Source organism: Saimiri boliviensis, chromosome 1 (genome assembly GCF_048565385.1).
Source record: "Saimiri boliviensis isolate mSaiBol1 chromosome 1, mSaiBol1.pri, whole genome shotgun sequence".
Taxonomy (NCBI): domain Eukaryota; kingdom Metazoa; phylum Chordata; class Mammalia; order Primates; family Cebidae; genus Saimiri; species Saimiri boliviensis.
In genome coordinates, this window is record NC_133449.1 from 248,657,763 (window position 1) to 248,671,935 (window position 14,173).

The 14,173-nt window shown below is 42.8% G+C and overlaps 1 pseudogene; it reads right to left on the minus strand.

The window, feature by feature from the left end:
* Window positions 1-1,424: 1,424 nt before the first annotated feature.
* LOC101050631 (selenoprotein H pseudogene) lies at window positions 1,425-1,841 on the minus strand (annotated as a pseudogene).
* Window positions 1,842-14,173: the final 12,332 nt, after the last annotated feature.

Here is a 14,173-nt window from a genome sequence, read left to right on the forward strand (position 1 = left end):
ACTGCTGAAGTTGCTTATCAGTTTCAGGAGATTTTGAATTGAGACAATGGGATCTTCTACATATACAATCATGTCATCTGCAAATAGAGACAATTTGTCTTCCTCCTTTGCTTTTTGAATACACTTTATTTCTTTTTCATGCCTGATTACTCTGGCTAGAACTTCCAATACTATGTTGAATAGGAGTGGTGAGAGAGGGCATCCTTGTCTAGTGCCAGATTTCAAAGGGAATGCTTCCAGTTTTTTGCCCATTCAGTATGATATTATCTGTTGGTTTGTTGTAAATAGCTCTTATTATTTTGAAATATGTTCCATCAATATCTAGTTTATTGAGGGTTTTTAGCATAAAGCGCTGTTGGATTTTGTCAAAGGCCTTCTCTGCATCAGTTGAGATAATCATGTAGTTTTTGTCTTTGGTTCTGTTTATGTGGTGAATTACGTTTATAGACTTGCATATGTTGAACCAGCCTTGCATCCCCAGGATGAAACCTACTTGATCATGGTGGATAAGCTTTTTGATGTGCTGTAGCAATCGGTTTGCCAGTACAGGTAGTGCTTGACTTACGACCACGGTTGGGACTGTGGAATGGTCATAACACGATTTGTTCGTAAGTTGAGTAGGCTATATGTACAGTTGAAATGGTGCACGCGAAGATGGTAGTGCTGCCAGAAGCTGGTCTGCACTGTCATACGCCCAGCTGGGCAACGTTTGCGCTGCCAGACGTGGAGCAGTCGTGGCTAGTGATTGTGATCATAAAGTCGAATGGTTGTAAGTTGATCAATACCTGCATTGTATTGAAGATTTTTGCATCTATGTTCATCATGGATATTGGCCTGAAGTTTTCTTTTGTTGCTGAGTCTCTGCCGGGTTTTGGTATCAGGATGATGTTGGTCTCATAAAATGATTTGGGAAGGATTTCCTCTTTTTGGAATGTTTGGAATAGTTTCAGAAGGAATGGTACAAGCTACTCTTTGTATGTCTGGTAGAATTCGGCTGTGAACCCATCTTGACCTGGGCTTTTTCTGGTTGGTAGGTTATTAGTTGCTGCCTGAACTTCTGCCTTTGTTATTGGTCTATTCAGGGTTTAAACTTCTTCCTGGTCTAGGCTTGGGAGAGTGGAAGTGTAAAGAAATTTATCCATTTCTTCCAGGTTTACTAGTTTATGTGCATAGAGTTGTTTGTAATGATCTGTGATGATGGTTTGTATTTCTGTGGAATCTGTGATGATATCCCCTTTATTGTTTTTTATTGCATCTTTTTTTTTATTTTTAATTTCAACTTTTATTCAATCAAATCCAGTAACTTTAGCAATGACTTACTAGAGGGTTGTCTCACAACTGAACCTTCATTTCTGGCGGGGAAGAAACCATGGCTTCAGGCACATGACTGAAGTTTGGCCATGTTCCATCATTAATGTTCCAACATCACCAGGGACACAAAGCTCAGTATGAGGACTTCTCCCCAAATCTCACTACAACAGGTACTTCTTCAACTCTTCCACCACCTCTTGAGGCTCAGGGAATTTGAGTTTGCACGGGGGCCCCTTCTTAATCCCAGTCCAGAGCTCCGCACTGCTGCGGTCAGGGCGCAGCAGCGTCACCTTGAAGCTGCCCCTCCGGGGCTTGGCTGGGTTCACCTTTACTGGAAGTTCTAGGGCCTCCAGGCGCAGCGCCTGGCTCAGGGCTGCGGCGTTGTGCCCATAAACGCGTCAGCTAGTGCAATGCTCAATAACAATGGTCGCCTCCTCCACTCCCTCCCCGCCGTTCGCCAACTTTTCTCGCTTCTTGGTCGTGGCGACCACCGCGGCCTCAGCCTTCTGTTTTCTCCCGCGGAGAGCCATGGTGCCTAGGGCTGGGCTGAGAACACAGCGGACCTGGTGGGTAGGGGGCGGAGACGCTTTTTTTTTTTTTTTTTTTTTTGTGTGTGTGTGCAAGATTTAATAAAAAACAAACAAAAACAGGAATGGTTGCTTTCAACGTTTTCCAGGTTGTGAAAGGTTTGCATGATTATCAGGGGTGTGCTTCTAAGCTGCATCAGTGGAACAAATACCAGAGAGAATTATTCTCTCTTTTCTTTTTTATTAATCTGGCTAGTGGTCTATTTTGTTGATCTTTTCGAAAAACCAGCTCCTGGATTTATTGATTTTTTTGAAGAGTTTTTTGTGCCTCTATCTCCTTAAGTTCTGCTCTGATCTTCGTTATTGCTTGTCTTCTGCTGGGTTTTGAGTTTTTTTGATCTTGCTCCTCTAGCTCTTTCAATTTTGATGATATGGTGTCAATTTTAGATCTCTCCTTCCTTCTCATGTGGGCATTTATTGCTATATATTTTCCTCTAGACACTGCTTTAAATGTGTTCCAGAGATTCTGGTATGCTGTGTCTTCATTCTCGTTGGTTTTGAAGAACATCTTTATTTCTGCCTTCATTTCATTGTTTATCAAATCAGCATTCAAGAGCTAGTTGTTCAGTTTCCATGAGCTGTGTGGTTCTGAGTTAGTTTCTGAATTCTGAGTTCTATCTTGATTGCATTGTGGTCTGAGAGACTGTTTGTTATGATTTCTGCTCTTTTGCCTTTGCTGAGGAGTGATTTACTTCCAATTATGTGGTCAATTTTAGAGTAGGTGTGATGTGGTGTTGAGAAGAATGTATATTCTGTGGATTTGGGGTGGAGGCTTCTGTAAATGTCTATTAGGTTTGCTTGGTCCAGGCTAGAGTTCAAGTCCTGGATATCCTTGTTAATTTTCTGTCTCATTGATCTGTCTAATATTGACAGTGGGGTGTTAATGTCTCCAACTATTATTGTGTGGGAGTCTAAGTCTCTTTGTAAGTCATTAAGAACTTGCTTTATGTATCTGAGTGCTCCTGTATTGGGTGCGAATATATTTAGAATCGTTAGCTCTATTTGTTCCATTGATCCTTTTACCAATATGTAATGTCCTTCTTTGTCTCTTCTGATCTTTGTTGGTTTTAAGTCTATTTTATCAGAGACGAGAATTGCAACTCCTTTTTTTTTTTCCTCTCCATTTGCTTGGTAAATCTTCCTCCATCCCTTTATTTTGAGCCTTTGTGTATCCTTGTATGTGAAATGGACTTCCTGGATACAGCACACCAATGGGTTTTGGCTTTTTATCCAATTTGCCAGTCTGTGTCTTTTGATTGGGGCATTTAGCTCATTTACATTTAGGGTTAATATTGTTATGTGTGAATTTGACCCTGCCATTTTGATGCTAGCTGGCTGTTTTGCCCATTAGTTGATGCAGTTTCTTCATTGTGTTGATGCTCTTTACCATTTGGTATATTTTTGGAGTGGCTGGTACTGGTTGTTCTTTTCTATGTTTGGTGTTTCTTTCAGGAGCTCTTGTCAAGCACGCCTGGTGGTGATGAAATCTCTGAATACTTGCTTGTTGGTAAAGGATTTTATTTCTCCTTCACTTAGGAGGCTTAGTTTGGCTGGATATGAAAATCTGGGTTCAAAGTTCTTTTCTTTAAGGATGTTGAATATTGGCCCCACTCTCTTCTGGCTTGTAGGGTTTCTGCTGAGAGATCTGCTGTGAGTCTGACGGGCTTCCCTTTGTGGGTAACCCAATCTTTCTCTCTGGCTACCCTTAGCATTTTCTCCTTCATTTCAACCCTGATGAATCTGATAATTACATGCCTTGGGGTTGCTCTTCTTGAGGAATATCTTTGTGATGTTCTCTGTATTTCCTGGACTTGAATATTGGCCTGCCTTGCTAGGCTGGGAAAGTTTTCCTGGATAATATCCTGAAGAGTGTTTTCCAGCTTGGATTCATTCTCTCCATTCCATTCAGGTACACCTATCAAACATAGATTATGTCCTTTCACATAATCCCATATTTCTTAGAGATGTTGTTCATTCCTTTTTACCCTTTTTTCCTCTGATCTTTTCTTCTCATTTTATTTCATTGAGTTGATCTTTGACCTCTGATATCCTTTCTTCTGTTTGGTCAGTTTGGCTGTTGAAACTTGTGTATGCTTCGCAAAGTTCCCGTGTTGTTTTTCAGCTCCATCAATTCATTTATATTACTCTCTAAGTTGTTTATTCTCATTAGCATTTTGTCAAATCTTTTTTCAAGGTTCTCAGTTTCTTTGCGTTGGGTTAGAACATGGTCTTTTAGCTCAGAGAAGTTTCTTATTACCCACCTTCTGAAGCCTGTTTCTGTCAATTCATCACACTCATTCTCCATCCAGCTTTGTTCTCTTGCTGGTGAGGAGTTGTGATCCCTTGTAGGAGGAGAGGCATTCTGGTTTCAGGTGTTTTCATCCTTTTTGCACTGGTTTCTTCCCATCTTTGTGTATTTATCCACCTGTCATCTTTCTAGTTGTTGGCTTTCAGATTGGGTCTCTGTGTGGATGTCCAGTTTGTTGATGATGAAGTTATTTCTTTCTATTTCTTAGTTTTCCTTCTAACATTCAGTCCCCTCCTCTGTAGGACTGCTGAAGTCCACTTCAGGCCTTGCTTGCCTGGGGAACACCTGCAGTGGCTGCAGAACAGTAAGGGTTGCTGCCAGTTTCTTCTGCTATCTTTGTCCCAGGACAGTACTTGCCCAATGTCAGTCTGAGCTCTCCTTTATGAGGTGACTCTGGATATATGGGTGTCAGGGAGCTGCTTGACAAGACAGTCTGTGCTTTGTAGGAGCTCAAGTGCTGAGCCATGAGCTCTGTTGTTCATTCAGAGCTGCTGGGCAAGTACGTTTAAGTGTGCTGCAGCAGAACTCATAAACGCCTTTTTTTTCCCTCAGGTGCTATGTCCCAGGGAGTGAGGGCTTTATTTATAAATTTCTGTCATGGTGCTGCCTTTTTTCAGGGTTGCCGTGCCCAGCGAGGAGGCAGCCTAGTCACTGTCTGCCTACAGAAGCTTTGATGAGCTGCTGTGGGCTCTGCCCAGCTGCCGGGTGAACTTCCCTGCAATCCTGATTATACGAGTATAGTTAGAACTGCCTCAGCAATGGTGGTCCACCTCTGTAATGGCAGACTCTCTCTGTAATGGTAGGCTGCCTCAGCGATGGCAGACTACCTCCATAGTGGTGGACTGCCTCGGTAATGGCGGGTGCCCCTTCCTCACAGAACTGGACCTTCCCGGGTTCAGCTGTGCTTGGTGTGAAACTCTCAATCCAGAGCGTTTCAGATTGCTGGGTTTTTTTGTGGGTGTGGAGCAGCCAAGCCTGATCACCTAGCTCCCTGCCTCAGACCCTCCCCCTTTTTTTTTCAGTTGAACAAGCGACTCTGTCTCCCAGGTGTTCCAGTTGCCTGTTGGAAAGGCGCTGGGATTTGTGTGATTTCCTGTGCGGCGACCAACTGCGCTGGCTGAAGCAGCCATGCTGAGATTTATGGAGCTTTTTTGCCTGGGAATCTCCTGGCCGGGCTCCCTGTTTCAGTCCCATTTTTTATCTGTTGAATGGGTGACTCTGTCACCCACGAGCTCCAATTGCCAGCTAAAAGGGCACCCAGACCCATGTAGTTTGTACAGAGAACTGCCACACCGTGGCACCAGTTGAAACAGCCACGCTGGCCAAAACAGCTGTGCTGGCGACCTGTGGGGCTCCTCCGCCTGGGAATCTCCTGGTCTGTGGGCAATAAAAATCCATCTGTAAATGCGGCGTCCAGTCACCCTCCGCGCTTTCGCTGGGAGCTGCAATCCTGAGCTGTTCCTAATCGGCCATCTTGGATACATCCTTCAACAGTAACTATTTTGAAGATTTTAAAGATAATGATAATTGTGACTAGACTAATATGACCACCTATTTTACTATAAAAAGTGAAACTACTAGATCCTAAGACAGTATCTGTACCTGCAGTGGTCATTGCTCACGTTCTGTGCTGGAGACAGGAGTGAACAGAGTTGATCATCTGTGAGAGAATTCTCACATGCAGTTGGAGGATAGAATTATCCCCAAATGATAAAGTGCTATTACTCAAATGTGGGAAAAATAATTATTTTCCTCTTCTATAAAACAGCACCTACAGTCGCCAACAACTTTAAAGTAAGAAAAATCTGCATGGGATAAAGTAAATAAACAAAATTTACTGTCATCTTGAACTTTGAAAAATAATGAAGGTAGACGAAAAAAATATAGATGATAATGTTATCAGTATAACTGTTTTCCACTTGTGACATCATAGTGATAGAGGACCCAGTTAGTAGAACAGAATCTTTTTTTTTCTTGTTTGGCTTGTTCTGTCACTTGTCATGTTGGAAAAGCAGCATACTTGTTAGTTCAGCAGTATTAACTTAAAAAATCTTGATTATGTTCATTGATTTCTATTTTCTTGAAACATCCATAATTGACTAATTTTCCCATCATTGACATCTTGATTTTTAGAATAATTTTTTTTCCTGTCCTCCAACTTTGTTCATTCTCTTTGGCCTCATTTCTTTGGCTAACTGGATAATATTCTCATCTTTCATGTTTGTTACTTTATTATTGGCATTTCTAATTATTTAAGTACATTATTTTCTGTTTCTCATAAAACCAAGAACTCTACTTTCCTTTGGTCTTTCTTTAATTTGTTTCTTGTGTTAAAGGACACAAAATCCAAAAAAGGAATTAAATATTTTTTCTGGCACTTCTCATCAAGAAAGATCTCAAATTATCACTGCCATTGGAGAAAACCAGAAATCTATGGAAAAAGTGAAACGAGTGTGATCTTACTGGGTCAAAGTAGGTGGGATTAGGAAAATTCTGTGGGGTTCTGGAAACCCATTTTCCCACTGCTTACTACACAGTTCTTCCTTTGATAATAGCATCTCATTTCCCTTTGGGGAGTGCTAGCCAAAGAATGAAAACGAATCTAAGAGTTATTCTCTCTTAGACCATGTGATCCAGTGGGGTTGACCTCACTCTCTCTGGAGGGGCCCAGACCTAACCAGTGGAACTCTTGGATAGAACTTTCTCTGGGTCCACTGTGAAAGGCACTTTTCCAGCAGAAGTGGCTAAGCAGGTAAGCTGTGAACCGCAGCTGCTATTGTCTAACCTGTCACCAGGGAAGAGCTCACTGCAGATGAGACACACAGAGAGAGGCTAAGCAGAGATGGAGTGGGAGTGACCAAGACCTTACCTATTGGGCTCAAAATCAAGCTTGTTATTTCCATGAGCCATTGAGTTGTTGGCTTAAGTCACTTTGAGTTGTGTTTCTGTCATTGTGAGCTGAACTAGTCCTATCTGAAGCAAACAGTTTTTATTCATTCATAGCTACCTGTGACATGGAAGAGTAAGGGGGGAATTGAGATCTTTTGAAATCTCCATGTGGGTTTTATCTGGTTTTACTTTCATTATATAGACTTGGACACAGTTAGGTACAGTGGTAAGGGCAAGAGCTTTGGGAATGAAAAATACCTGTTTTCAAGTTCTACATCTATAGCTCTGTGGCCTTGAGCATATTACTTAACCTCTCTGACTCTCACTTTCTTTATATTTAAACATAGTTGTAAGGATCAAGGGATAGGGTGGTGACATTCTAGGAGTGTATGAGAGAAAACAGTGTCCCAATTGGTGCGAAGGCATTTGTAACCTCCTAAGACAGGAGGAACCACAGTGGTGATCTCAATGTAGAGAACAGTTTACAACCCTTGTGCTCATAGAATGCATATGCTATTGAAACCTGTGACCTTCAAACACCCAACCTGACCATGTCACTCCACTTTTTAAAATCCTTTAACCTCTGCCTGTTGTCCAAATTTCTGAATATGGGTTATAAATAAAACCCCTCCAGATCTAACCCAGAGCCACTGCTAACTCTGACTCACCTGTCACTTTGGCCTGTGCTCTTAAGCAAGAGTCCCACCTTCCAACCTTCTAGCCGCAATGGATTTCTTGTACTTCTTCAAAGACCTGGCAGCTTTCTTTCCTCTGGCCCTGTTACTTAAAAGCTTTCTCAGAAGCTCCCAGATAGAGATAAAAGAAAATGGAAAATGCCTATCTGGAAAATGCCTACCTTTGTGCAGGTGTGAGCAGTTCCCTTCGGAATCATTCCCTGACCACATCTAAGCTAAGCACTCCCTTAGAATCCTGCTTTTTCCCTTCCGCAACACTTAACAAATGCTGTTTTTATAATTGCTCATTGCGTTGTCTGACTTATCTCTAGGCCATTAGGTCTCAATACTTGTAGGAATTACAGTCACTTAAGGAACCAATTAAAAATGTAAAATTTGGGGGATCCAGCCCCAGAGATTGTTTCAGTTACTCTGGGCTGTAGGAATCAGTCTTTTTAAGGTAGGTTAAAGGCATGGGGTTCCATGTTTGAGTCGTGGCTTTGCTGTTTTATAATAGTTTGATTTTGGGCAAGGTAATTAGCTTCTCTCATCTCAGTCTTCTCATCTGTAAAATGGGGATAATAATAATAGGTCAAATATAGGTTTTGCCTGAAAATAAAATGATAATCCCTGTAAAGCGCTTAGTTCAGTGGCTGGCATACAACATGACCTTAATACGTGTTAGTTATTATTCATGACTACTTTGAAGCAGGTGGTCACCAGGCTATACCTTGAGAGACACTGCACTAGATGGTGGGTGCTTCAAGGTCAGCCAGCTCTCAGGTCTGTCTTGCTCACTTGAGTCTTTAGAACCTGGGACTATGCCTGCCACATAGGAGTCACTCAATCAATTCTCCTCTGACTCCATTGAGTACTTACGATCTGTCCCAGTCATCTGGCATCTGTTCAAATGTTATTGTATATTGTATATTAGTCACTGTTTTGTGGTCTATAACTTGTCTATCATCCAAATCGGAAACATCCCAAGGGCAGAGAATGTGTCCAGTGTTCTTGGTGTCTCCACCCAACAGGGCTTCCCACAGGGCTTTTTCATGGAAACAGAGCTGAGCTCATCACTATACCTGGCATCTTCACACGTCTGACCCTTTTGGAGAACACAGACCTTGCAGCACCCAGCATCTTTCTCCACACAGTCTAGAGTACTGAATTCTAAACTTTATTCACTCCAGCATGCCCAGAGGCAGAGAATCGCTACATTGTCATCAGTAACACGAGCCCTTACTTCAGTGATTCTCTGTGCTAGGTAGCAGTGGTCTGCTGATAAATGTTTTAAAAAGCAGCTCTTCGGAGAGGCGTGAGAAAGCTCTGGTTTATAATTACCGCTAGTTTCCATGTTATAAATAACCACACTATATCTGATTTCAAGCTACCAGTGGGATGTCACTGCATATGAAGTTTACAATCTGCTCTTGTGAGCTGGTAGGAACTATCTCCAGCATGTCATTAGTGAGTGGGGAAATGGAGTTTACAATCTCTGGGGTCATGTGTATAGTGTGCAGTTGAAAAGCTCCCCAGATGATTCTCAGAAGTTCCTTTAAGGGGAGCTCTATCCTCCTCCTCTACCTCTGAGAATCATTTTTGTAGATTCTTTAAAAATGCAGCAAGTTGCTGGGATTTGTGGGAAGGCTGTAAGTGATATAGGTGCTTAATTTTTCAGGGTTTTATTCAGATGCTTTGGGTCAGGTGGCAGTGTAAGTCAGAATATTAAGAGCAGCTTGGGTGTTAAAACATGGGTTTATTGATAATGCTTCTGATGATGCCAACTGCAACCATCATAGCAAGTGTTTCCACTGTCATTGGTGGAACTGGGAATTCCTCAGATGAATTTTAAACCATTGGAGAGTTCCATTAGTAGATGTTTTTCTATCTTATCAATGTTTATTGATGAGGGCATGCATTGCACTACCCCAATTTTGTTTCAGCTACCTTCCAACATACATGTGCATTAGGCCATTTAATCCTCAGAACAACCTTTATGAGGTAGGCACTATTACATTCTCTTTTATAGACAAGGAAATGGAAATGTCTTTGTGTTGCTGAAAAGGGATACCTGACGCTGAGTTATTTATAAAGCAAATAGGTTTATTTGGCTTACGGTTCTGCTGGATGTACAAAAGGCATGATACCAGCATCCAGCTCTGCTGAGGGTCTCTGGTAGCGCCCCCTCTTGGTGAAAGGTAAAGCAGAGCTGGCAAGTGCAGAAATCATATGGCAAACAAGGGAGCAGGAGAGAGAAGAAGGCCATGCCAGGCTCTTTCTAACAACCAGTTGTCTTGGGAACTGAGAGAGTGAGAACCCCCTCCATCCCAAAGGGAGGGCATTCATCTATTTATGAGGGATCTGCCCTCTTGACCCAAACACCCTCTATGAGGCCCCACCTCCAATATTGGGGATCAAATTTCAACATGAGATTGGAGAGGTCAAATATTCAAACTATTTCGGGAAGCATAGGGAGGAAGGGCAAATTGCTAAAGCACACACAAGTGGTTGACTGGAGAGCTGGGATTTGAACCTGGACCTCCTGTGTGACCAGATGCCGAGCTCTGAAGCGCTCCACGGGTTCTCACTCCAGGCTGTGAGTTGGGGCAGAGGCTGGGTAAATGGAGAGTGGTGGTGCAGTGTCACCTGGCATCCACTCAAATACCTTTAATTCCTTATGAATGGACTGTGTATGGCAGTAACTATGATGTTTCCTAGGAAGGCATTGGCTGTCTTGCCTCAGGCTTTCTCTGAAGAAGACCCTCTTGTTCAACCTCATTCTGTGAGAGGATAGCAGCACTCTTTCCTTGAGAATTTCTCTGGTAGTCAGTTACACCACACTAAGTGTGGCAGAGAGGGCTAGTTATCCTCCAATCTTCATTCTTTCCTTTCTACATATAAACAGAAGTTCTAACTGGCTCCATAGCGAGGAAAAGCCCCATTTCTCAGCTTCCCTTGCTGTTTGGTAGGGCCAGGACTGCTTTCTGGCTCACTGGATACAGAAGAAGTGAACTGTGCACTATCTGGGTTGTGCCTCCTAAGGGAAGTGTGTACCCTCCCGTTTCCAATTCCTTCTTGTTGGACAAGATGATGGACATTGTAAGTTGGAAGACATGCATTGAAGCCTGGACTCTTGACAACTTTGAGGAGATGAGCTACAATATCAGCTTTGATTTTTATGGAGAAGAAATCAACTTTGAGCTAATTCACTTTCAACACTGTGTCCCAACATCTAAATCTATCTAAGACGTCTGGAGGTACTTGGTGTTTGATATATTGTCGTGTTTACCTCACCTTCCTTATAAAGGCCTTTCTTTCTGCTTACACAGGCCCTTTTATGCTCCTGATATGAGCTGCTTTCAGGTCAGCCAAAGAGCACCCCTGCCCTCCGCTGTGCTCGTTGAGAATTCATTCTTCCAATTTTTCATACAACCCCCATTCTTGGAGCCCCATTCCTTTTGGTCTCTGGCTGAGGCAGAGCCATGCGTATTGAGATGAAGATAGGCTGAGATTCAGGCAATGTCTAGATGCTGAGCAAGACAAGGGTCCGGATAAAAGCCAAATGTCAGATGAAGCAGCGAAGCAAGCATCTGTTGCAGGAAGAGCTAGGGATCAGGGAGAAATGGGGGCCAATACAAGACTGAGCTTAAAATTCAGGCAGATCAATAACAACAGAGACTAACGAGAATTTGGAAGCTAAAATGCAGCGGTAGGTGAAAGTCAGATATGCAACTGGGAGACCAAAAATTGCCTCCCTTCAGAGCTTACCTGTTGTAGCAGGAACCCCACAGCTGACTCCGGCTGAAATCCACCAAGAGCCCAGCCCATGTAGCAGTGACAGGTCCTGAACTAGCCTCTCAGAATTTTCCATGTCAGAGCTTAAAATGTGCATCAGCCTTTCTCCTCAAATGGAGACTATTGTAATGTAACAGATCCCACACACAGTCTCCTTCAACATCCTTTGCAGTCTCTTTTTCCTTTTTTTTCACAGTTAGAGAGATATCCCTGATGCCTGGTCCTGGACACAGCCTAGGTTCTGCTGAGCAGACGCAGCCACATGCTTCGGTGACAAAGGAAGCCCCTGCTTTGCATTGCTCACTTCTTCCTTCACGGTAGCATGTGGCTGCACCTCCTCAGGGAGCTCAGCTTTCTCTGCAAGCAGGGTAGCCAAAGCATGCTTCCCTTTGGTATCTTCAGCAGAGTTTGCACTCTCTGGTTCCTGGTGTCACTGGTGCAGAGTGACGGGCGACTGCATTAGTGATTTCCACCAGAATATCCCTCAGGTGGTTGATGATTTATTCTGGCTACTGCACATTGTCTAACCCTGGCTTATTGGTCCTGTAAGAAATTTTATACGCCACCTAATAAATTCCTTTTTGCTTAAAATTCTAAGAGTGGATTTTATTGTTCACAGCTAAGTTCTGGGCTGATACACACATTTTTTTTTTTTCCTGTCTGTTTTTATTTTTTTCATTTTTTTCGTTTTTTTTTTTTTTTTTTTTTTTTTTTTTTTTTTTTTTTTAGTTCCAGGGTACACATGCAGGGTGTGCAGGTTTGTGACGTAGGTAAATGTGTGCCATGGTGGGTTCCTGCACCTATCAACCTATCACCTAGGTGTTAAGCCTCGCATGCATTAGCTATTTTTTAAGATGCTCTCCCTCCCCCTCCCCCTCTGACAGGCCCCAGTGTGTGTTGTTCCCCTCCCTGTGTCCATGTGTTCACATTTTTTAGCTCCCACTTACAAGTGAGAACAACGCATATTGTTTCATAGTCTATTTGAATCTTTGACATCTATTGTAATATTTTGCCTTAACAGCTATAGTATGTCAACTTGGTAGACCAAGAATATTTTAATCCATTTGAGCCATTTTTCTTTTGTCCATTCTACAGTGCTGAGTACATAGTACATGCTAAAAAAAACATTTGTTTTGGGCTGGGTATGGTGGCTCATGCTTGTATTCCCAGTACTTTGGGAGGCCAAGGTGGGCAGATTGCTTGAGGCCAGGAGTTTGATACCAGCATGGCCAAGATGATGAAACCCTGTCTCTACTAAAAATACAAAAATTAACTGGGTGTGGTGGCGGGCGCCTGTGGTCCCAGCTACTTGGGAGGCTAAGACAGGAGAATCACTTGAACCCAGGAGGCAGAGGTTGTGATGAGCCACTGCACTCCAGCCTGGGCAACAGAGCAAGACTCCATCTCAGAACAAAACAAAACAAACTTGTTTTATTGAAGAAAAAAAAAAAGGTCCTTTTGAAGAAGAGAGAAATGAGCTAGATCAATTTTATATACCCTCGAATGTGTACAAAACTATTTATTGTAGTACAGGAAGAAAGCATTAGGATGTCTATATTTAGAGAACTTTAATTTTTATCTAAACGTATTTTATTATGTTTTGCTGATATTTAATACAGACTGAGAGTAGTATATTTATATTTACAAATAAGTACATGTGGATGTGCACGATCAAAAAGTTTTATGATACGGGTCAGAAATGAAAAATATCTGGAGGTCACTGGGCTGAGTGACTTCTCATGATGCTTTTCAGTGATTTGTTTATAATAACCAGTTGGTAATTTCTCATCAGAGCTAAGACGTGCCGGGAATTTAGTAGAGTGCCACCTCGTGGTGATTCCTGCCACTTGCAGCATTTATCCCATTGTTCCTCCCGGGTGCCATCTGTGAGCTTCCTCAGGCCACAGTATCGTAGGTCTGGCCTTTAGGCGGTGAGCAACTCAGAGGGGCGAAAAAGGTAAGCTTAGGGTGTAGCAAAGGTTGAAAAAGAGAGGGAAATTCAAGTGGCCCACGGAACACAAGGGGTGGAGGAAGAAGCCAGCAACACAGGGGATGGGAGGATAGGGCAGGAGACCAGACCCAAGAGTGAGATGGGCAGATGCAGAGGAAAAGTGAACTAGAAATCTATTCTTAAAGTGCACAGTGTGACGGCAGCAGAAACACATTGCCAAGAAGATTGTGCCTCCTGTGTTCTCCACATCCACAGCCATCACTAAAAACCAAAGGCTAGGAGGGAGGGTGTCCTGAGCTTTCCCCAGGGATCTCCCCTGGGGCCGGGGTGTCATCGCAGAACAAGAATACTTCAAGGCTACACTTCACCTTCCCAAGCAATACATTATCTTAAAAAAAAAAAAACAACAAAAAACAACAACAAAAACCTTGCAACCTAACCACATAAAATCTAGCCTGAGATCCTCCCTCCGTACCGGATGAATGATGTGATTTTTGCTGCTCTTGATATTATTCATCCGTGACGCAATTGCTCCTCTGGGGGAATTCTGGTCGCCAAGAACGTTAGAACAGACACAGCATTTTTCTTGGGCAGTTCAAGGTCACTTGCGATAACGTCAGAGGAGGCTGCTCCTTGGGATAATGGAACTAAGCAGTGA